At 42.1% G+C, this 25,906-nt stretch overlaps 1 protein-coding gene and 1 pseudogene across 2 annotated transcripts in view; one reads left to right on the plus strand and one right to left on the minus strand.

Annotated features, from left to right (window-relative positions):
- STK32B (serine/threonine kinase 32B) overlaps positions 1-25,906 on the minus strand; it is a 363,206-nt gene that overhangs the window by 139,882 nt on the left and 197,418 nt on the right. The gene's annotated exons all lie outside the window — the stretch shown is intronic.
- On the plus strand, positions 14,194-14,322 carry LOC120925175 (annotated as a pseudogene).

Raw genomic sequence — 25,906 nt, forward strand, 5'->3', positions numbered from 1 at the left:
GATATACGCTGATAGCCGCTTCCCGCGTTCAGTTTGAAATCCTGCGCCGACATATACCGAGTGCAGTACACTCAGGTACATTCGACTAGGCTCGGCTTCGCTCGTGCTCGTGCTCACGCATAAACCTCAGAGCGTGAGCGCGAGCGAAGCCGAGCCTTGCCGAATGTACGTGAGTGTACTGCACTCGGTATATGTCGGCGGAGGCGTTCGAACTCAGCGCGGGAAGCGGGGACTCGACTTGAGGCGCGCGCTGGAGAAGCCGGGAGGACACCACCGAGGCCGCGGACCGGACGATGGACGCTGGGAAGACACCAAAACTGTAAGTAATAAAATCATATAACATTTTTTTTACAGGAATTTCGGGGGCAACTTTAGGGGTGCGCAGTATACGCGGGAGCGCGCTATACAGCGATAAATACGGTATGTCGTTTTTCGGGTTGTAAAAAATTATCGTGTGTGGGATTTAACGTTGTGAAAAACCCGCGCATGCTCAGAAGTAAGTTATGAGACGGGAGCGCTCGTTCTGGTAAAACTACCGTTCGTAATGGAGCAAGCAAATTCATCACTCTGTAACAGACAGAAAAGCACAAATCGTCTTTTAATAACACAAAATCAGCTAAAGCAGCCCAAAGGGTGGCGTCATCCGAATGGAACTTCCCCTTTATAGTGCCGTTGTACATGTTGTACGTCACCGCGCTTTGCTAGAGCATTTTTTTTTTACGATCGTGTCTGGGCAACGTCGTTTTAATGATGAAGTTGGAAAAAACGTTGTTTTTTCTAGAGGCTGAAAAACGTTGTTTTTTACAAGTCGAAAAATGATCGTGTGCACGCGGCATAACTCTATGTGGGCATGTGGGCATCAGCGACATCACAAAGCAGAAACAGATACTAACGTGTTTCGAGGGGTGTAACACTTTCTTCAGATCTATCTGATTGCAGACTTGGATGTGTTTAAATAGTAGTATGGATTAGTAATAAGCCACTCACTCAAAACTCAATGAGGGATAGGGTTCACAATTCAGCACAGAGATTAAAAACAAACCCAAAATATAAATATGAAAAGTGATAGAAATGATACGGTGGTATAAAAAAAGTTAAACCAAAATCCTACTGCTGATACAAATCAGCACAAAAATGTCACAAAGCAGACAGATGCAGATATTGATAAAAGCATATTATTCCTTATCAAACACCAAAAGATAAGTACTGTATGCTCTCACTGATATACAAGTGTAGCATTCAATTTGAAAAAAACAATGGTAATATATTATATACTGTTTTTGAGAACTGTTTTAATTTATTCTGGTGCAGCATAACCTCGCCCCTGAGGAAGATGAAGTTATTGAAATGCGGTGGGTCAACCCGTATTTGGGACAAAGACAGATGAACTGATATAGTACTTTTGAACGCACTTCGGCCCGGGTTATAAATTGGGTTTGCTGTAATGCAATGTACAGAAAATATGATGTACACATTTTTAGCCACAAAATACAATTTTTTAACAAATTATTTGTTTTATGATGTATAGATATAAGGAAAAAAATCTTTCTATCTTTTAACTATATGCAGTAGAGTTTGTTGCCTTAACAGTCCCATTGGAGGAACATAAAGGTAATCATTTGTAACACTGAAGGAATGTTGACAATCTCGATTATTGTCTAAGCCCCTCCTTACCGTGTAAATGTGTCTACTGGTATATGATGGAGAGGGATTGGAGTAGCGACATATACATTACTTTAAGCATAGAGTGTAAAAAAAGGAAGTTACAAAAATGAATTTTCAGTATTTAATTGCTTTCATCATACTGTTTGATTTATTTTCTCCTCTCTCCTTTTTTTCCATTTCTTTTTCCCACCCTTTACGAATTGCTTTTTTCTTTTTTCTCACTCCATTTATTTCTATCATATTCTTATTGCCTTTACACTGTAGTTATGTGCCACTTCAGCCAGCTTCAATTTAGACTTCTAGCACTCTGTTCTTTTCCTTCCATCTTACACAAAGTGTATTTCCACCTTTGCATCCAAATTGGGATAGCACCTACTTCAAATTTGTTACATGTTACATATTCACAAAGCATAACTTAAAAAAAAAAAAAAATGCTGCTTATTTTAAATGTTTTTTTTTTCCTGATACCGTATATACTCGAGTATAAGCCGAGTTTTTCAGCACATTTTTGTTGTGCTGAAAATGCCCCCCTTGGCTTATACACGAGTCACCTTTTTGCGCCTGATCTCCCAGACTTTGGGGACCCCTGGACTTGGCACACATGTAGCCCCACTCTTCCTCTACAAGTGTGCAAAGTTTGTTGTCCGGGGGACCTACGGCCGAGGAGCACCTATTTTTCGAAGCCGGGCACCCCTTCCATAGACTCCCATGTTAAACGGTCATTTCTCCAGTGAATTTAGGGACCTAGTACCGGCCAGTCGTAGGTTCTCTGGACCCCAAACTTGGCACACATACAGCCCCACCGATTTTTCAAAGCTGGGCACCCCTTTCATGGACTCCCATATTAAACGTCAGTCTAGGCATGGGCACAGTGAGGCATGGGCCCAGTGAGGCATGGGCACAGTGAGGCATGGATACAGTGAGTCATGGACACAGTGAGGCATGGGCACAGTGAGACATGGACACAGTGAGGCATGCACATGGACACAGTGAGGCACAGTGAGGCATGCAGATAGACACCCTAGGCTTATACTCGAGTCAATACGTTTTCCCATTTTTCTTGTGGTAAAATTAGGTGCCTCGGCTTATATTCGGGTTGGCTTATACTCGAGTATATACGGCAATTCCAGCAATAAGAAATTGTACTGGGGCAGACTAAAGCCTCGTACACACGGACGGTTTTCTCGGCAAGAAACAGCAAGAAAACTGCTGGCAGAGCTTTGTGCCGAGAAAACCATTCGTGTGTATGTTTTTTCGTCGAGAAAACTGGCGGAATCTCGACGAGAAAAATAGAGAACCTGCTCTCTATTTTCTCGTCTGGATTCTCTGCAGTTTTCCTGCCGAAAAACCTGAACGTGTGTATGCTTACCTGCCTCCATGGAAACCCGTGCATGATCAATGAGACTTTGACGCATGAGCGGTAGCTTCCAAGGCATAGGTAGGGTGAAGCAAGATGGCGGCGACAGCATCAAATGTGACGAGCGCATTCTCATCGTAGTCGATGACGTCACCGCATTCTTGCCATTCAAAATGCCATTTAGAAATGCTTACAGTCAGCCATGAGGCCTTCTCCCGAGAAACATCTAAAAGGTTAAGAAAAATTATACATGAACATAGTGGATCTTTCTCAAATTTGACTTCAAGTGGAAATACACTTAAACTTCCTTTCATACTCTTGTTTCTTTTTTCTATCCTGTTCCCTTTAATAGTTCAGTTCAATTACTGAGTCGTAGTTCCCTAGGCCAATAGGTATTTTTGTACAGTGTCCTAACTCCTGGTCTATCTCATAGCTGGCAACAAAATACTGTGAAAAGTGTTGCATGAGACACTGAGGCCGCGTACACACGGTCGGTCCAAACCGATGAAAACGGCCTGAAGTCAAGTTTTATCGGTCCAAACCGACCGTGTGTACGGCCCATCGGTCCGTTGTCCTTCAGTCAAAAATTGTAATACTTGCTTTAAAATCAAACCGATGGACCGTTACCCGATAGGTCCAAACCGATGGTTAGTACACAAAAGCATCGGTTCAAAACCGGCGCATGCTCAGAATCAAGTCGACGCATGCTTGGAAGCATTGAACTTCATTTTTTTTCAGCACGTTGTGTGTTTTACGTCACCGCGTTCTGACCCGATCGGTTTGAACTGATGGTGTGTAACTTCAGCGGTAAACCGATGAAAACGGTCCGTCGGACCATTCATCGGTTTGGATCGACCGTGTGTACGCAGCCTGAAAGTCTGCCCATGGACCTGCCCCTACAGTCATCCTGTCACCCAATGGCATAGTCAGATATTAATTGCATACAGGCTCTTATCCCTTCATCAAGATACTGTTTATTGTACAGATTTTCAAGGCTGTGCTACCACCTGGTTTACTGCAGAATCTTGTATGCTGTATCTGGAACTTCTGGATACAAGCTGGTCTCTAGCCTGCTGCCTAGGTTGCTTTGTGTGTGATCCAGCTCTGTCCCTTCTTCTTTAGTAAATCAAGCCCTAATACACCTATGGAAGCTCTGTGTAATTCCTCTCACAGGGTTTGCAGGACAAATGGGAAAGGTACTGCCCAGTATGACACAGATGGCAAAAAAAGAAAAAAAAATCCTGACAGCAGTTTAAACCATTACCTACTGCAAAATGAAAAATAAATGTTTTGGCTTTAGATACACTTTAACGGGGGAGTCAACCATTCTTATTGTGTGGAGAGAAACCTAAAAAGATGCTTGAGATCTGCATATGTGGCTCATGAAATGTCCATGTTCCATCTCATTCAGTGGTAAGATGTAGACCGTGTACACCCTGATTATCAGCAGAAAAAATAAGTAACATGCATTTTCAGTAGACAGTCTACAAAGGTATGTGCACCCCTAACCCCAATATATCTACACCTGTCTGACAGACATTTTTCAGGAAGATCCCTACTGTAATTTTGAAATTTTCAGCCCTTTTTGCCCAATTTTTACTAGATACCCAGCTTACAGTGAAAAGAAAACAGACGTTTTGATATCCTATTTTTTCCATTTTTATTCATAAATAATAATGAGGATATGTAATATCCTTATACAACCTAATTAGACCTGAGGAAAATGAGAACCCTGGAGATCTGTGGGAAGGAACCATATTGTGTTTGTTTGACATTAATATCACTTAACACGTAAAATAATGTTCTCTTAATATGTGTGGGGAACTGATTATTTGACTTCCCACAGTTAGAAAATAGCAATGTCTAATACATCTCAATTTTAACAATGGACACTTTAGCTTGCACACACGACTTATGTGGGAGTGCAGTTTTGTCAAGCTGAGAGTCTACATATAGCAATTAGAAAAATTATCATAGGCTTGCCAGACCAAAATAAACCCAGTGGTGCATTTATTCAAAGCTACACACTCCCTATTTGCTGAATGCATGGATAATATAACAAGATCTAAAACACAGATTGCCCTAATTTTAAGGAGACCTTGAAATAGGTCAAAGATTTATTTCAGCATTTCTATTTTACAGGATTTTAAATCATTGTGGTGTAATGCCAGGACAAGGCAAGCAATTGTTTCCCAGATATACGCAGAATAAATAAAATACTAATACTAGCTGTGGGATCAGGCGACAGTTGGATTCACATGTAAAGGTTGGCTGCTGAAAGATCTTTCTTAAGAAAGATATTCTAACATGCACTCTTGGATCTTCTGTATATGCATGTTTAATCACAAAGAGAGGCTAAGAGGACATCTTGCAACAGGCTTATTTCAATTGCAACAAAACAATAATATTTGGCAAGAAATAACCAACCTGGCCCTCCACTGATTCTTCACTGAGATCAGATGCCAAAGGGTGTCTGGAGAAGTGACCTAACCAAAAAGCAGGTCAGAGAATTTTTGGGCATAGTTTGCAACTACCGGAGGTTTGTCCCCAACTTTGCCACCATTGCTGCACCATTGACTGACTTGACCAAAGGCAGTAAGTCAGTGTCGATAAAGTGGAATGCAGATGCCAAAGAGGCTTTTCAGAATTGTAGCTTGTTAAATGCCGGGGGGGCAGGGGGAAGAGGTGACAGAGATAGAGCAGAGAGGACATAATGGACATATGCCTCTAACACGTATCATGCAATGTGTCAAAAACCTCTTCCTCTCCAGGCGTTGCTTCCAAAATATTCAGACATAAATTCCTTCATTATACGATGTTTTATTCTTCCAACGATTATGACAGCTAGACAGTTTATGCTTACATTGTTACATTGTTACAGACATCATGGCAGGTAGGCATCACAAAGTTACAGAAGGAGGAAATAGATGTTACATCTTCTCTGCTGGAATGAGCCCCTTATGATCTTTCTCCTGGGTGAGGGTCCCATCCCCACCCTGAGGCTTCCGTAGGGCCGGGATGACCCTCGAGATTCCCGTGGGTCAGATGACCCTGAGGTTTTTCCTCACTTGCTATGCTTACCACGTGTACATTTATACAGGTTTAACAGCTAACTAAGCACAATTGGCTCGTTTCCAAAGAAGGTTGCGATGAGCTCTAACGCTCGCTATGTATATTTAAGTAACATCTCCTCCCCTATCCTTGACATAGGACTTTAAGAATAGATATGGCCTAACCTACATTGACCTTCGTTTGTCTTTAACAAACCTTCAAATGCTACCATGTTTAAATAAATGATTCAGAGACCTTTAGAACATAATATCAATACATTTAAAATCTAACATAGCTCCAGATTTTGCTAAGGATTTTGTGGTGCAAACAGATTCTTCAAGTAAAGGGTTAGGAGTGGTCCTGTCTCAGGAGGTCAATGGGGAAGAGCACTCCAAAGTTTTTCTGAGTAGGAAGCTGACGACAACGGAAAAAACTACGCCGGGGTAGAGCGGGAGTGTCTTGCCATCAAGTGGGCTCTGGACTCTCTACAATATTTTCTCCTAGGTAGGAGGTTTCGCCTGGTGTCTGCCCATGCCCCATTGACCTGGATGAGACAGAACAAGCACACCAATGCCAGGGTGACAAGATGATTACTTTATTTCCAGGAGTTAACTTTTGTGGTAGAGTATAGACCCGGGAAACAACATCAGAATGCCGATGCCCTCTCCCGAGTCATTGTATGGTGTTGAATGGTGCCTTCAATGCCTTCGCGTTGAGGCAGGGGGGATATGTACAGGATGCCAAGGTTGGGTCCTGGACGGGTGCTCTATAGCACTGATATTTGGGTTATGGTTCCTTTAAGGGAAGTGTGGAAGTATTCAGGGAGTCACCTAGGATCAATGAGAAATTCCTGGGAATAGCCATAATCAGGAGAGGGCTGACACGCAGTTCTCTCTGGGTTAATAGAGAGATATTTGGGACCCAGGAATTTCGGAAGCCCTGAAGTGATATTCGGGTGGGAAAGGGCCTCTACCCTTGACTACAGGGATTCCAGCACTGTAGCACTGTATGGACACTTACCTGTACAGGGCACTCACAGCCAATCAGTCGCTCGGCTCTCGGCTGCTGCTGCCGCCATTCTTGTGAGGGAATCAGGAAGTGAAGCCTTGCGGCTTCACTTCCTGGTTCCCTACTGCACGTTCGCAAGTCACGCTGCACGTCCTTACTGGTCCCTTCTGTCTTCTGGGACCTGTGTGTCTCCCAGAATACAGCGGGGAGCACAGTGTAGGTGCAGGAAGTGGCGTAAGGTCACAGAGGGAGCCCAGAAGTGGGGGCAAATACCTGTATTACACAGGTATCTGCTCCCTCCTCCCCCCTGAAAGGTGCCAAATGTGACACTGGAGGGGGGGAGTTCCATTTTTGGGTGGAACTCCACTTTAACAGTACCTAGGCTCACCCACCCACCGTATTAAAAAAGATGGGGCTCACTATCTTTGTTTGATGTTGAATTCATCTTACACTACAGCAAATGCAGCAGGGCAGCTGAGAACCAAAACATAAAGAGGTGCAACAGAAATGTCCAGTGGAGATTCCTGACCCCGTATTATTATTATTATTATTGTACCCGATTTATATAGCACCAACAGTTTATGCAGCACTTTACAATAAAAAGGGGGACAGTATAATTGCAATACAGTTCAATACATAAGGAATAGGAGGGCCCTGCTCGTGGAGCTTACAATCTAATTCCAAGACAGATATGGTTAGCGTATTACAACAAATCAGTCTAAATTCTCACATCTAACATTGAGTTTTGGACTGAACTTTTTCCATAAAAATTATGTTATAGGAAATATAAAAAAAATGTTTATTGTACCTAAGCGACAACGTGTAAAATGTTTCTTTAGGCTAAACACTTGGATGGGTTTGATTACAGGAATCTAGGGCCAGATTCACAGCGGAGATACGACGGAGTATCTCAGATACTCCGTCGTATCTCTCAGAGTATCTATGCGACTGATTCATAGAATCAGTTACGCATAGATATCCCTAAGATCCGACAGCTGTAATTGTTTTACACTGTCGGATCTTAGGATGCAGTACCGCGGCCGCCGCGGCGTAAACCAGCGTCGGGTATGCAAATTAGGAGTTACGGCGATCCACGACGGATTTTCGCGTTTGCTACTTCGCCGCTCGTCTAGTTTCCCATCGCATCGTTAGTCGTTGTTTTTGGTGCCTTAACTTTACACAGCAAACGTATTGCTGTATAAAGTATGGCCGTCGTTCCCGCGTCGAAATTTTAAAATTATCGTCGTTTGCGTAAGCCGTCCGGGAATACGCAATTACGCTACGCGCGTCGCCGTTCGAACAAAATTACGTCACTGCGTGCAAAGCACGGTGGGAATTTCGAAACGGAGCATGCGCAGTAGGTCCGGCGCGGGAGCGCGCCTAATTTAAATGGCACACGCCCATTTAAATTACGCGGGCTTACGCCGGAGGCCGCCGGCGTAGGTTTTCATTGCAAGTGCTCTGTGAATCCTACGTTACGCCGCCGCAATTCTACCTGAATCTGGCCCCTAGACACTAATCTACCCTTGTGTTCATGTACTGAAGATTACAGACCACTCCTTCTGGGAAAACAGGGGTCTTGTCACCTTAAATGACATATATGCTGGAAATGAATTAGCCTCCTTCACCGACCTACAGAGAACATATGCACTCCCTCGTATTGCCTTTTATAGGTATCTCCAGGTTCGCCATGTTTTGCAAACCCAATTTTGGGTCACTAGCACTAGGATTTCTGATTGTCATAGGATAGGTGTCCTATGGTCGCAAGGTCCTAAATGCTTGATTTCTACTTTTTACTCTCACCTCTTAGCCACCTCGATGAATACAAATCCCTTGATAGTTCGTACTAAATTTCAACTGCTTATAACTGATTTGTCGGATGAAGATTGGGAGGAAGCATGCACTTCCTATTTAACTGTCTCACCGGCTGTCAATAACAAACTTATTCAACTATATATGTTGCATCAGTCATATATAACCCCCGTGGGACTACATGCTATGCATCGCACACCAACGTCAGCGCGCACTGGATGCACCTATCAACGTGCAGATTTTAGTCATGTAATGTGGTTGTGCCCTGTTATAAATAAATATTGAAGACAGGTGATGGATGTACTGACTAAAATTCTCTCTGTTCCTGTGAAGTGCAATCCACAAATATGCCTCCTGTGTATGTTAGATGAAAAATGGGCAAAATATACTAGAATAATGAAAGAGGGAAACACTGTTTCTGGCCCGAAAGGCTATTGCACTTAAGCGGAATCAATCCGCTCCTCCATCTATCTGTCAATGAATTCAGATGGTGAACCAGATACTACTATATGAAAAATGTATTTTTGAGCATAGGGGTTGCCCTACTAAATATGACAAGGTGTGGGACACCTGGTGTTCTTCCACTCTCACTACTACTAATATATAAGGTGTTTGTAGTATGTTTGTAGTATGTATTTAGTATACGTGTAAATGTGTGAACGTACTTGTGTACTATGCATAGCATTATTATGTTTCCAATTTAATTTCACTTGATTGGAGGGTAATTTGTCACTGTTATTTCACAGAACTGGTCAACTAACATTTATATATGCAATATTGGACTTAAAGGAGTTGTAAAGGAAACATTTTTTTTTTTTTGCCTAAAATTAATGTCTGCAAGGTAGACAGACAGAATAGTGTAATGATTCTGTTAAAAAACGAGTAAATACCTATTAAATTCCTTCATCTATATCACCTCCGGCGTTCTAGTTTCTGTTCTCTCATTCACTTCCTGGTTTGCGGCGCTCGTTCATGTAAGAACTACATTTCCCAGTATGCATTGCGGCACGCCCAGTAATTCAAACCTCCTTGAAGTCTCTAACACGTAGAGAGCGTCCTGCCGCACAGATGTAGTTCCCAGGAGGGGGCGAGCACGTCACTGACCACCGCAGTAAAGCCTCCCTTCACAGTGGTGAGTAACAATTAGACGAGCAGGTGAACAGAACAGAGAAGAAATAGAGCAACTTCTGAGCAAAAACGAACAATGAGGAAGTGAAAAGAGGAATGTCTGTAGGCAAAGGATGCTTATTATGAAAAAAAAATGTTTCCTTTACAACCCCTTTAATATGTAATTGTGTACCAAATTTTGTATTTTAATATGCTCATGTTGAGCACATTGGTTGTTTTTACAAAATGTATTTTTGTAATATCTTGTCAAAAAAAGAGTTTAAAAAAAAAAAGTATTTTTTTTTGCCTGGAAATTTCTTCTGAAAAAATAGCATTGCATTTCCTGGTATGTGAGGGTGCCTAGGCACTCCAGTTCGATATCCTTATAGCTGTACACCTGCAGTTTGAGATCTAAGATACTGCTGCCTCTGAATTCTAGTCTTGGGAGATCTGGAATAAGACTTTGCCTTGGCAGGTGCTCATCTAACCAAATATAGCCACATGGATAAATGGAAGCTTTAGGGATGCTTTGCCAGGCATGTGGCCTGATATGGTTTGTGGAGCACTGACCCATGCTTGCTTTCTCCTCACTATTTCTGGTCTGCCACCAGGCTGCATTCTCATATAAGGATCTGGTATTAATTTTGTGGGGCCTAGAGCCGGTTCACACAGGTTACGGTTACGACATCCAGCACGACTTTGGGAGGCAACTTGGACACGACTTGAGTATGAATCATCAGGCAACTTACAAGGCAACTTCAAGTTGCCTCCAGGACAGTACAAGGCAACTTCAAGTCGCCTCCAGGACAGGAGGCTTTCCAGTGGCCAATCAAACAACAATCAGCTCTGTGGGAGGGATGGGTTTGCCTGAGAAATGTATGTTCTCTTCCTGTAAAGTTGCTTCAGTTAAGACAGGGATCAGACTTCTGAGGCAACTTCCATTGAAATCAATGGGTACAAGTTGCCTAAAAGTTTGATTGAAGTAGTACAGGAACCTTTTCTGAAGTCGGAGCGACTTCAGTAGTGTGTATTAAGACGGTTCCATTCACCTCCATTCATTTTCTCAACCGCATGACTTGGGGCAACTTCGAGTCGGATCCCAGGTCGCCCCTGTGTGAACCGGCTCTTACACTTGTTTTTACTTGCATAGGTTTCCCCATTAACATTCATACATATACTGCTTTGTTTACAAACAGAACAAATTGTCCGGCAGCTGACATTTTCTGGCCACTGAAATTGTTTTTTGTTCTCTTTGTAAATGTCAGTTTTGCTGCAGTGGGTTAAATACATTGTACAGTACAGATGTACCACTTCACAAGCAGGTTAAGGGTTTCCCCAGGTGTGTTATTTATGGAATTCTGATTTTTTTTCATTTTAAGCATTTTTTAAATATTTGCTCCCAGCCAAACAGAATCTTTGGGCCAAATCCACAAGGATCCGGCGTAACTTATTTTTTTCCATTTAAGTTACACTGCCTTAAAATTTCTACCTAAGTGCCCGATCCACAAAGGATTTACCTAGAAATTTTGGGCTGTGTAACTTAAATTCCGCCGGCGCAAGGCGTTCCTATTCAAATGGGGGCGATTCCCATTTAAATTAGGCGCGCTCCCGCGCTGGCCATACTGCGCATGCTCGTGACGTCATTTTCCCGACGTGCATAGAGCGAAATTACGTTACGCCGAGCTTTGTGGATTGCGACGGGTCAATAAAGTTGTGTCGGGAAAAAAAAAGATACGGCGGGAAAAAAAAAATTCAAAATTTAAAAAAAATCGCGTCGCTGGACAGAAAGGTCTGCTTTTACATGGTGTACTAACTTTACACCTTGTAAAAGCAGCCCTAATTTTGCGCATGCAAGCTAAAACTTACGGAGAAAAAACGAAGCTGAAAAGCTTCGTGGATCTCCGTAAGTGCTAATTTGCATACCCGAGGCGGCATTTCGACACAAAATGCCCCCAGTGGCGGATGCGGTACTGCATCCTAAGATCCGGCAGTGTAAGTCCCTTACACATGCCGGATCTTCTGCCTAACTATGGAAAACTGATTCTGTGGATCAGTTCCATAGTTAGGAACAGGGATACGACGGCGTAACAGCAATTACGCCGTCGTATCCCTTTTGTGGATTTGGCCCTTTATTTTTTTTGGTTTTGTGCATGTTCCCTAGGGCAGTGCCCAGGCCTCCATGACATCTGTTTGACAAGGCCTTGCCTTTAGTCTAAAAAGTAGATGTAGCAGGTACTTCTCCAGATTGATCTAATCTATTAGAGGACAGCTGTTTGCTGCAGCAGCGTGGGCTTTTTCATCCTCCTTTCTCTCTTCACACACAGACACTCAGAACTGCTTGTTTGGAAACGCCCTATTGGAGGTTGTCTGTAAACTCCCTATTGGAAGAGCCTGAGCCAATCATGAGACAGCAGCAAAAGACTGTGGGGGAGGACATAAAAAGCCAGAGGAACTAGGCCAGAGCCTTTTTTTTTTGCCTGCACCTCATCAGGAGAGCATCTGCACTCTATTAGCTAGATTCAGAAAGAGTTAAGCCGACGTATCAGTCGTCGTAACTCTGAATCTGCGCCGTCGTACATTTAAGTGTATTCTCAAATTGAGATACACTTAAATGTAGCTAAGGTACGACTGCCTGCGCCGTTGTATCTTAGCTGTTTAGTTCCCCTGGCCACTAGGGGTGTGAACGTTGATTTACGCCTAGAATGCGTAAATCAGCGAGATACGCCTATTCACGAACGTACGCTTGCCCGTCGCAGTAAATATACGCTGTTTACGTAAGGCGTTTTCAGGCGTAAAGTTAGTCCAACATAAAGCTAGCCTAGCCAATGTTAAGTATGGACGTCGTTCCCGCGTCGAATTTTGAAAATTTTACGTCGTTTGCGTAAGTCGTCCGTGAATGGGGCTGGACGTAATTTACGTTCACGTCGAAACCAATAAGTCCTTGCGGCGTACTTTGGAGCAATGCACACTGGGATATGTCCACGGACGGCGCATGCGCCGTTCGTTAAAAACGTCAATCACGTCGGGTCACGATTCATTAACATAAAACACGCCCCCCTGTTCCTCATTTGAATTAGGCGCGCTTAGGCCGGCACATTTACGCTACGCCGCCGTAACTTAGGATGCAAGTGCTTTGTGAATACAGCACTTGCCTCTCTAACTTACGGCAGCGTAGCGTAAATACGATACGCTACGCCGGCTGAAACATACGCCGCCCTACGTGAATCCAGCTATATGTGTGTGTGGAATCGCGGCCTACCAAGGGGCACACAGTCTGCAACTCCAGCCCAGAGGAACAGATTGTTCATGCAGCTTCAGCCCAGAGAAACAGATTGTTCATGCAGCTCCAGCCCAGAGGAACAGACTGTCCATGTTAAAGAAGGACACCCTGCAACAGCTCAAGGACTAAATGCCACTGCGACACACCTGCATCTAAGATCGATCGATCGCTCAGGGGAGGACCGCTGACTGTGTACAGGATTTGGTGAGGGGGCTTTGCCCAGGAACCTTTAATGCTTTTCATAGAATACCACATCCAAATATTGTCCACAGAGCTCCTACATTGCCGGTGAAGATAATAAAATGCAAAGCTTTGCCTCCAGGACATTGCCACGGTTGCTCTTAAAGGGGACACACCACGGGTATTGATATCATTTCGCTGGGTGTGTACTAGAGGTATCGTAGGCCGAACTGGGGTTCTCCTTTAGCCACAGCATCCCCCACACACCAAAAGTTATTGGGGAGTCTATTTAATCTGTACATATTGTTACCTATTGCTTTCATTGTTTGCATAGTGTTCCTGACTGTTTTCTTTAAACTGTTTCAACCAAGTCCTGGGTACTTACACAGGTTCTGGCTGACTAACGTTAACCTGAATTTTACTTTTCTTCAAGTAAACTACAAGAAGAACTGTGTTGTGTATTCATGCTGAGTTATTCCATTAATCCCATTGCTAGGTGTGCCAGAGGGGCTGGGCAGTTCATTGGGGTTGAAAGGCAGAGTAACGGACTGAACAAAAAAAAGCAGCTCCCTCAGGGGTTTGCTACATAGGCATTAATGTTTTATTTTTTTTTAACATTTGGCTCTCATTAACTTTAATGAGGTTCAGATTCAGCACCCTCCCTTTTGGTGGGCACAGTTTCCAGAGCTTAATTCATGACTCTCTGAATCAACATTAACTATTTTTATTCCTTATCGATTCTCTGCCTTTTGGCTAAGATCAAGTGTAGTATCTGTTCTTATCAGTTGCCAATAGGTGGTGCTAAGCTGACTGTCCCCAGTACCTGGGCAGAGGGAAAGGGATGGCAGTCGGCGGACGCTAAGCCTGTTGGCGTGGAGGTGAAAGCCTTCTGATCAGGACAGAGAGGCATGAGGTCGAAGCCAGGAGGCCGGGTCCCTGGCCTTTGGCCTGGATTTGGTGGTATCTGCCCCAGTCAGTTGTTCTGATGAGAACCCTTGCTCCTCTTTTTACCGGGAGGAGCGGGTAGTATTTCCAAAATGTGATTAGGTGGGAGAGATAGGGGTTGTGGGTAGTAGCCTGCTTAGGTGGGCTCTCCCCGACCTCTTCTCCTACCTTCCTGGCTGGGAAGGGTGCTGCCGGTTCGGACCGGGGGCTAGGGACCGTTGAAAAGCCTGTGGAGATAGTGCCCCTGGAGTGGCAGTCCAGGGGTGCCATACATTGCACTAAGTGTGTGAGGGACACTCAACGTGTGGCACCTTTTTGGTCACTAATCTCCACATACACCCTTTTGACACCTGCCGCTAGGGTCGGGCCTTTTGGCCAGGACCAGTGGAATTTTTGTTTCCTGGCCGGAGGGCTGGCCAACGTATTGCACGTTGGTCACTTTACCTCACTCTCCCATCTTCCTTCTTCCCCACTTTCTTTTTTTATTTTACCCTGTGTTTGTCTTGTTTTGTCACTTTTTTTTGTTTGGTGCTTGGCACTTTTAGTGTGGCGAGTAGGGTGCTGGTCCTCGGGCCTGCCTCTGAACGTCTTGGGAGTTGGTGGACATGGCCTTTTGGCTTAGTTCACCGGCTCTCATGGGGTTTCCCTTTGGGGGAGCCTCACCGAGGAGGGTTCTGATTCGGCAGTCCCTCCGAGGATGTTCGGTCCTTGTGGCTTTCGCTGCTCGGACCAAGATGGGTCCATATGGCTTTGGCTGTATGGACCACAGTTACTCTTTTCCCTGTCAGGAGCCTAACGCCCCGGGGGATCAGAGCTGGGTCCTTTTCGGAGGACCATTGACGATGGCACCCGTTGCAGTTTTTTGTGTTTCACTCTTTATGTGTGTGCACATTTTTTCCTGCACCGGGAGGAGTTTTTGGGTTGTGTTTTGCACGCCACAGGCTTTTCAATAGAAAAAAAAAATGTTTTATTCCTTATGCTGCCAGCATTACTAAATAGACAGGAAACGATATCATATTTACTTTTTTTAAACTTTTTTTTTTTACCAGTCTTCAGTTACTTGGTTTTCAGGCCTAGAAAAGGCCCCACTGCAAGGGAATTTTATTTGCCTGGAGTTTAGCTTTAATGGTGGATACATTTCACATCCATATACTTAATAGGCTGATACATTCAAATTTGCCAGAGGAAACGGCATTCATTTAATCATGCAAATGAACCAGTTTTTAAGTCTGCAGCACTTGATAATTTGTGTTTTACTACAAAGATCACGTACTCTTGGAGACAAGAGGCTCTCATTTCTAATGAAAACAACGAGAAATAGTCCTGTACTTGGAGATCATTTTTATCAGTACAAATGACTTGTAATTATACTGGTAGTAAGGACAACTTTAAGAGCTAAGAAATAGGGATTTTTATTCATTTTATTTTATTTTATTTAGAATTTGTAAACATAACTAAAATATTTGAACATCTTCAGTATGCTTACTCTTTCTGACATTATAAAAAGTATAACATACAGTATGTGTCAGCTCACAAAAATCTGACATCAAAATTCCAGTTCACCAAAATACCCAGTAAATTGGGAATGAGTAAACCAAAGTGGTTTGTTTTACAAACAGAGGCCAGGGATTTGTTATTTACCCATGATAGCAATACTGCTGCTAAATGACAGATCCCCAGCTGGCTTATCTTTGTCCCTGGCTAAGGATCCTGGGTGATGTCATTGACTAGATATAGTCATAATCATATTTGGGCAATGGTGTCATCCAGGATCCCTGGCCAGGAACACACAGCAGCTGGCTGGGGATCTGTCCTTGCAACAGCAGTCAAATACCATGGTGGAATGGAAACATCATTGGGTGATGTGGAAAGATGGTAGGATGGTAGATCATCATGTCTGATGGAGATCTACATCACTAAACATGATTAGCACATAGTTTGATTCCGTTTACAATAAGAACATTTATTTGAAAATAATAAAATGGTCACTCACATTTGAGAAGACATATAAAAACATGTAGATCGAAATAACGCAGTGGCATCAGCAGAGCCCCCTCCAACGCGTTTCGTCCTAATAAGGCCCACCACAGAGGATGCCTTATTAGGATGAAATGCGTCGGGAGGGCTCTACTGATGCCACTGCGTTATTTCGATCTACATGTTTTTTTATATGTCTTCTCAAATGTGTGTGAGCATTTTATTATTTACAAATAAATGTTCTTATTTTAAACGGAATCACACTATGTGGCCCAATTTTTCTCCTTTTAACATATGATACATTGGGAGGATCTGTATATGAAGTACCATTACCTAACTCATGGTGGACATTCATTGATGTCAATGTTGTGAAATACCTCTGCCTGGTTCATATTGGATGCCGTACTTGCTGTACCTCTCCCTAGGTGTGTTACACCAATAAGCTCATTTGACTCACTAGGCGTAAGTCTTGTTGGGTCCAACCTGTCTGGTAAGCCTTTGATCTTCATGGTGGTGGATTACCTGCAGACAACTAACTATACAGTCACCTTTATCACTTTGGAGTTATTTGGACTTTATATTCACTTGTTCACCAGCACAGTTGGTTTACTGCCATTGATAGAGTTTAATTTCACATATTAAGGTTATAATATTGGTCATCTTTATTTTAACCTTTTTCCACTATTTTTTGTGCTTTTTAAATAACACATATTGGGTTTATTTATTCCTTGATTCAATACCAAAGTCATACATTAATTCCTTATTTCAACCTACATTTATTTTCATTGTACAAAATATCACTTTGAGCACCGCACTTTATCACTTCCATTTTATTTTTATTACAGTATATCTGTTGTGCAGGCAGCCATTACCATTCAATAACGACAGCGCAGTTTCCTTCCCCCTTTTTTTTAATCCAGGCATGTAGCCTGGATGGCCGGGGCAGTGTTTACAGCCCATCCTTCTGGACCATACCAAGCCACATGCTTTTAATCACTGGGAAGGTACCTTGCAAGGGAGGGCAGTAAAGTCTCACCCCCTTGCATGGCCCTTTGTCCCTAAAGTGATGTTACTATACTTACCTCCTCTGTGTAGTTGGTTTTGCACAGAGAAGCCTGGATCCCCCTCTTCTTGGGTCTCTCTTTGCTGTTTCTAGCCCCTCCCTCATTTGAGTGCCCCTTAGCCAGCAGCTTGCTACAGGGGTCACCCAAGCTGAGTAAGAGCTCCATGTATCCATTTAGACCAGGAGCCCCAACCTGGCCCCATCCCTCTCTTCCCTGATTGGCTGACTGACTTTGATTGACAGCCGCGGGAGCCAATAGAGCCACTAACCTGTCTCAACCACCCAGCAGCCAGCAACAAAATACCCCTTCCTGAACAGTAGATCCCTCACAGCAACAAGAGACCTCCCCAGCAACAATAGACCCCCTTGCAACGATAGGTCCCCAACAGCCATCATCAATAGACCCACTAGCAAAACCCAGCACCCCTTACCATTACGTACTATGCCATTACATACTGCAATTCCGCAAAACTCTCAAATTCACTTCCAAAGAACACCAGAGAGTCATCTTCTCTAAACTCATTCAAATAAAATCTAAAAACTTTTTTAAACAAGCTTTTACGTAATTGTAATTTTTTTTCTTTGTAAAGTTACATTTAAAGACACTGTATAAAATAAAGTTTATTATTATTATTATTTATAATTATTATTATTATAATACATTCAGTGCGGGAGGGTCCCAGAACTGCATTCCCCCACGTTCCCGCTGACAAAAGCCCTGCATTTATTTATTTTTAAAAATGTAAGTTTGTGCATTCCCTTTAAAATGATCAAATTTACATAACAAAGCTATTTTTAATTTAGGCAGTGTAGGCACTAAAATAAAAAAAAAATTGGTGAAGCTAATCTAGCTACCGATATCCCCCCTTCAGTTTAAAAAGATTGGCTTCATTCTGAATCCAACATGTTTGAAATATCTAGATAAAAAGTAAAACATGTTTTAAAGGGTTTACCTACCAGGACACTGCAAAGCATGCCTGTATGCTCTTTATTATGCCGCGTACAGACGGTCGTTTTTTGTGATGAAAAAAAAACAACGTTTTAAAAAACGTCATTTAAAATGATCGTGTGTGGGCAAAACGTAGTTTTATGTCTTCAAAAAAACAACAACAAAAAAATTCGAACATGCTTGAATTTTTTGTGTCGTTTTTGAAAACGTCGTTTTTGGTTTCACAGAAATTGACCGTGTGTAGCAAAAAACGACGTTTAAAACGACGTTTTTGAACCCGCGCATGCCCAGAAGCTAGTTATGAAGCGAGCTTCAATGGAAAAAAGTGGTGAAACGTAACCTCGCTTTGCTAGAGCATTGTGAAAAAACGATGGTGTGTAGGCAACGTCGTTTTTGAAAATGATGTTTCAAAAACTTCGTTTTATTTCATGATTTAAAACGTCGTTTTTTTTTCATCACAAAAAACGACCGTCTGTACGCGGCATTAGACTTTTATTAGGAAAGGAAGGAGGTATCAGTCCTTAGACCTGTTCAGGTCTATTTTTTAGCTTTGCAGTTGTAAAGAAGAATCTTCAGATACTGTTCTCTTTGCCCTACCTGCAGCCTGAAATATAAATGTGTATTGTTTTTTTTTTTACTATTTACTTGATTAGAATGATTAAAGTATTTTTTGTAACTATTAAAAAACATATTCCATTTAATTTAAAAAATAATTCAGGATCATTACACACAGGTTAAATGTCAACTCCACAAGAAAAAAAAAATGGATAGAGCAGAAAAGGTTATGTTTTTATTGCTGTCTGTGTCACTATTGTGGAGATTTCTTCTCCCATTAGGATACACAGACAAAACAAAAACACAATTTCATAAGAGTGAGAAACGTCTGATAATATTTTTACTGCTATCTGTGCATTACTGTCCCAGCGACGACTGCTGACTGCTAACCCCGTTTATTCACAAGAACAGGAAATGAATATAGGAAAAAGAGGAACCCACCCACTTGGACGAAAAGAGATTGCTACTCGCCCCAAACTTTTGGAAATAGATTCAAGAAAAAAATACACCCAAGGGCTTTTAGGAAAACTAAATCATAAATGGATATAAAAAGAATTTGTTATTGGTACAAAATGACATCAAATATCAATAACACTTTAAAAACATATGCTCTGGTTTGCATGACCTCCATACAGGACCAACAAAGATGTCCTTATATACTGACAAATAAAAATATATAGAGATATCACACTTAAAGCGGGGGTTCACCCTAAAAAAAAAAAAAAAAAATCGAACATTCCATCTAGCATAGTAGCGTGAGTTACAGTATGCCTTTTTTTTTTTTTTTTGCGCCGTACTCACTGTGTAATCCCGGAGATAAGTTTCAGTCTAATAGGCGTTCCTAGTCAGAGGGGAACATGATTGGCGGCCTGCTATGGCGCGTCACGCCTCACGGAAATAGCCGAAATAGGACGTGGCTCTTCACGGCGCCTGCGCAGTCAGCTCCGATGTCTGTGCGCAGGCGCCGTAAAGCGTGAAGAGCCGAGTCCTACTCGGGAGGCGTTACGCACAATAGCTGGCCGTCAATCATTGTCCCCTCTGACTAGGAACGCCCATTCCCCGCGGGGAGCCTGAAATTTATCTCCGGGATTAAACAGTGAGTACGGGGCCAAAAAAATAAATAAAGGCATGCTGTAGCTCGCGCTACTATGCTTGATTTAATGGTAGAATGTTGCTATTGAGGGTGAACCACCGCTTTAATGTTATCGCTCAGCAAGGACCCCAACGTGTTTCAATTATAAAAGTTGCAATCTTCCTCAGGGGGCTGAGGACATCTTGCAAATTAAGGTGTGTGACCAGAGTAGGATAAAAACACCAAAACTGGGTAATTTCAGAGGTTCGCCCCTCCAACAGGAAGTGGGGTGTGGGAACCACAGAACGACCTACAAGAGGTCACACTTGCTAGGTATGGGTGGGTGCGACAGCACCCACTCAAGGTCCTTTCCCATAGAATGGTGTGTTGATGAACTGTGGTCAGAAAGATGCTGACAGGAGGGGTAGGAGTTGCCTTATGCCACGTACACACCATCATTTTTCCTGACGTTCAAAAAGCTGTAGTTTTTCACAACATGATTCCTCTCCAGCCTGACTTGCATACACGCGTTCATGTAAAAAAAATTCCTACCATAGCGCGGTGGCGTACAACACGTACGACGGGACTATAAAGGGGAAGTTCCTTTCAAATGGCGCCGCGCTTTGGGTTGCTTTTGGGCTACATACTTGATTCTGAGCATGCACCTTTTTTTCCCCCCCTCGGAAAAGCATACACTCAACCTTTTTTCGCGACAAGAAAAAGACTGACGGGAAGCACAACGAGAAAAAAGAGAGCTGTTTCAATTTTTTGCGGGCAGTTTTTTCGTCGAGAAAACAGCTAGGGAGCATACAAAATGGCAGTTATCTCATCGTGAAAACCAGTCGTGTGTACAAGGCATTAGGCTTTGTTACAAATGGAGATTATGGAAAATCCACTATACTCAAAGATCTATGTTTGAGTCAGAAGAGCCTCCATTAAAGAGTGGCGGTGTTCTCCTTTAATGAGGCAAAGTAGATGTATCAAAAGCTGCATGTATCATTATCCTGCAACCAATTCCTCCCACAGAAAGACGTGAAGTGGCAGCATCAGACCTAACTAATGCTGCCACTTCACATCATTCTGTGGGAGGAATTGGTTGCAGGACATTGATACCTGCAGCTTTTCATACATCTACTCACTTAGCCTTATAGAGGGAACATCGCCCATGGGAGCATTTTTTCTTGGTTCTATTTCCTGGAAATGAAAATAAATTTCCCCAGTGAGGCCACAGATAAAAATGGAAAACTAGACAGAAATGTTTAATCTTCCCTTTGCTATAAAATAAAATGACTGGCGTTGGGCAATAAATATATCAATTATTTTCCTAAATATGTGACTTAAATATTTTACTTCATTTACTCGTAGTTCTTTTTTATTGCTTACATACTGTACACATGAAAGGATAAACACAGATTTTAGTAAAACTTTTTCCTTGACTGGTTTTTCTTAACTTGATGATGACTTATTTAAACTTTTTTAAATTGAATTTAATTTAAGTGCTCCGTCAATGTGTGAAAACATTAATAAAGCTTTCAAGAGATTAACTGTTCTGTTGCTCTTTGAAAGATTTCCTTAGATCAATAAAAGTTAAATAAAAAATATATAATCTGGAATTTCCTTTAATCAAATGGGGTCAAAATGTTCTATTAAATAATCACACGTTAAACAGATTTTCATTTTTCCTTTGTACTAAAAGATTAAGATTTATTTTAAGTATAATATTGCCACACATTTCCGAGAGTAATCTGGATATAATAACGCAACATGTTGTGCCCAGTACTGCAGACTAGGGGCAGGTAAGATTTTACAAACAAGCAATATATGTCTTTTTTTCTCTGAATGACAATTTCACCTGTGCCTTTTCAGTAGTAGAGAGGCAAAATGATTGGGTCTATTACTACAATGTAAGAAAGAAAGTTACAGCTCCAGGTGGATTGTGTTAGGATGATCAGTATGGTCTCAGGAGATCAAGGGTACTGGCAATGCACAAGGCAACAAATGGAAAAAAGGAAAAAGAAAATATGGACAGCCGCACTCCAAAAAACCTTGATGGTTGTCTTTATTTAAAAAAGGAAAAATGCACTACAAGTCACAGCACGCTACACGGGAGTAACAGAGCTGATGCGTTTCACACTATAAATCAGCTATGATCAAGCACTAATTTATAGTGCGAAACGCACTACAATGTGATTTGCCCAATCAGAGCATTGTTAAATTTTGTTTCACTACAGTACAACCTCCAGCTCATCTAAAAAAGCAAGGATATGGCAAATCTCAAAAGCAAGATGGCCAAAGATCAAGATGCATAAAACAATTAAAGCTGATATGTAACTCTTTAGAGTCTTCTAATCTCTTAACAGTATTAGTCGAAAGCAGGGGTCAAGTCCTGGGGAAAAAAGTGTGGGAACTCCCACCCAAGATCCACTCCCCCCACCAAAAAAATAAATAAAAATTATACCCTCATATGCATAATTACTAAAACGCATGTTTTTTTTTTAAGCAAGTTCTTTCTAAATCCCGCGATAACTGGCGGCAGATCTCCGCAAATTCTCCTGGGAACAATGACAAAAGCTCCCAGGAGACATTGCGGCATTGAGGAAGTGACGGAATACCCGCACATTACCCGATGAATCCATATACAGGAAGCGGCCAGTAACAAAGGATTACTAAGGTTCGCCTGCCGCTGACAGTGACTCGAGCTGGGCATCGCCGCTTAGTGAAGGATTGGCTGGGGCGGCTCGGCTGCTCTAGTCCTGCAAAGGGAACTGCGTTCCTGCTGTGAAAAAAGTGCAGGAACTCCGTTCCCACGCGTTCCCGCAGGACTTGAGCCCTGGTCGAAAGCTCACCAAAGACTATAGATCAAACATTTGTATAAAAAAAATTTAAAATATGTCATCTGATTATTCTTTCTTACCACTACTAATCAACTAATTTTGTTTAAAATCCCTTAAATATTCATCCAGACCTGCAAACAGTTTGCATCACAAAATTTATGATTTTCCCTAAAACAAAAAACACATTTAGTTAGAAATGTGTTAATTTTCGAAAATTTTAAATTTTGCACCTTTAAATTTTTTTAACATAGCGGTTGAAAAGGAAAGTTGATTTGACCTCAGTAACCATTAGAAAATCACATGATTGCTCAAAAGTTTTTTTTTTTTTTTAAAGAAAATTCTACTGATGTTGTAAACCGCATAAACTTTTTTTTTTTTTTTCAAAACCTGCAAGGCAAAAGGCATAGTCGGCTAGTATGCACCGCATACTAGCCGATTATGAAATACTTACCTCGGAACGAGGTGACCACCACTTACCTGGTCCACGCCGAGCAGGATGTCATCTTGCTCCGGCGTGTCTTCCGGGTATCGCCTCTCCAGCGCTGTGATTGGCTGGAGCGGTGATGACGTCACTCCCGCGCGTGCGCGCGGGAGATTTAAAATCGTCAGGGTCCGGCGGATGCCAGGCCTTTCGCCGTGGATTCCCCCCTGCGCATGCGCCGCCCGCATTGCGAGGGGAATATCTCCTAAACCGTGCAGGTTTAGGAGATATTCTCCTTACCTACAGGTAAGCCTTGTTATAGGCTTACCTGTAGGTAAAAGTCAAAATAGTGGGTTTACAACCACTTTAATTCTCCTGGCTAATAAAAAGTAAATATACTATATTGCAAATGGTGAAAAAATGCCTACAGTCGAAATTTTAAAAGTTAAAATATATATGTGACAGAATATGAAAATAATACTTTATTAAAGCCGATAGGCAGTCTGAAATGCGTTGCCTAACAAGCCCATTCTGCCCACGTGTGCTTTCTTGCTATCTCCCATTAGCCTCTTTGTGACTAAGTTCTGACTCCAGCACACCAGTACCGGCTTAGTGACAGCTTGCCAGTGTAAAGTAATTTCTCTAAGTGAATAATAAATTAATGATAGCTGTACTGCAACAGTGATAATGTGATAAAAACAAAAACAAATGTGGGGTGAATGAATAAACTAGTGCTATAAACAAACACAACCAAAAATAAGTGTAAAGTCCATAAAAAAAAACTTGTGAATAAATGGATGGTAAAATGACCATGTAGATCCTCAAAGGCAAACAATAATTTTCTTAAATTCAATTCCCCAGTTGAAGTCCCTCTAGGACGAAACACGTAGCACTTGGTTTTCACCATTTCTCATATTGCCCCTTTTATCATTTGTGATCACTTTTAATGTATACATGTGGTTTTATTACAATAAAACCTTTATATTTTTTGACCTGCACCATTGGGGCTGTGTTTTCCTTTTGTCCCCCACATGCTGTTTGGAGCCTTCCATTTCTACAATGTCCCATCCCCTAAGGGGCTGCATCATCATCCCCCCTCATTCATTCGGGGCTAGACATCTTGGGATATTCGGGACACCATTCCAGGACACCGTGCATCCATGGCCCACTCGTTGATCCCACTCGTTGATCCAGTTTGAGGAAGCCGAGCAGATTGTGCCCTGAGAGTGTCCATGCCTTATTGATCTGCTGTCGCTGACAGGCAAATCCTTGCCTTCTGGTAAGCGCATTCATATCTTCATTGAATTTAAGAAAATGATTGTTTGCCTTTGAGGATCTACGTGGTCATTTTACCATCCATTTATTCGCAAGTTTTTTTGATGGACTTTACACTGTTATTTTTGGTTGTGTTTGTTTATAGCACTAGTTTATCCATTCACCCCACATTTGTTTTTGTCACTTTATCACTGTTGCAGTACAGCGATCATTAATTTATTATTCACTTAGAGAAATTATTGTCTCTATGTTACCGCAGTGCTACATTTTTTCTTCACACCACTGTTCAATATTTGTCACATTGTAGTGTAGCAGTTTTAGTTTTAATTTTATTCAGATTAGCACAATATTTTTCCTTTTTCCCTTTGTCTTGCCAGTGTACAGACCTGGATCACTGCTATGCCCTGCCTTCTCCCTGGAGCCTTGGAGGAAGAAGTTTTGCTAGGCTCTCTTAATTTTAAGCATAAGTAGGTATTGTTTTTTAGTGTGTAAAGCGGTAGTAAACTAAAAGATAAAAAAAATATATATATATTTCCCTTGCAAGGCAATGTTATAATGTATTAGTATGCATTGCATACTTGCACATTATGTGAAACTTACCTTAAAACGACCGCTCACAGGGCTTCCATCTTCACCTGGTCTTCCTTCCGGGTTTGCGGGTCCTTTGAATGGCCGAGTCATGGGAAAGGACGCGCGTGGCAGTCACGGTTTGCGGCACAGAGCACTGAAGGAACTGCACAGGTATGCTGTTCCTTCAGAGCACATGCGCTGGTAATGTCCCTGGCTGCAATACAAGTTATTGTTTCCTAAACGGTTTAGGAGATATTTACAGTACCCACAGTTAAGCTTTATTTTAGGCTTACCTGTAGGTAAAACATTAACAATAGGACTTTACTGCCATTTAAAAAAATTACCCTCACTAACACCTTCCTGATCTCTGTACTTGTGCTTCCATTTAAATCCCCTACAATTGGCTTACTGCCCAGTAGTATTAGTTGATTGAACCCTGCCCATGATGTTTAGGTGGTTAGCACTCCTAGTTTGCGGTGATGGAATGCTTCCTGGGCTTGCTGGAATTACACTAAAGAAACTGTCTACAAAGGGGATGTCTCCATAGGGTTTACATGATTTCACTGGGCAGTCTGTTTCCTCCACAAAATGTCTATATAGCCCAACTTTCATAGGTGAGAAAGATAATCAACTTTAAGCCCAATGAGGGAAACTTACTAATATTGGAGCAGCCAGAATCGGAAGCCACTGTGCAAAACAACCAAATCAAATCAACTTCTAAATTTAGATTTCAAAGCTTAACTAAATAAGTTGAAGCTGTAAGCCAATGTTTCTCAACTCCAGTC

This window comes from Rana temporaria, chromosome 1, assembly GCF_905171775.1.
Source record: "Rana temporaria chromosome 1, aRanTem1.1, whole genome shotgun sequence".
Classification (NCBI taxonomy): domain Eukaryota; kingdom Metazoa; phylum Chordata; class Amphibia; order Anura; family Ranidae; genus Rana; species Rana temporaria.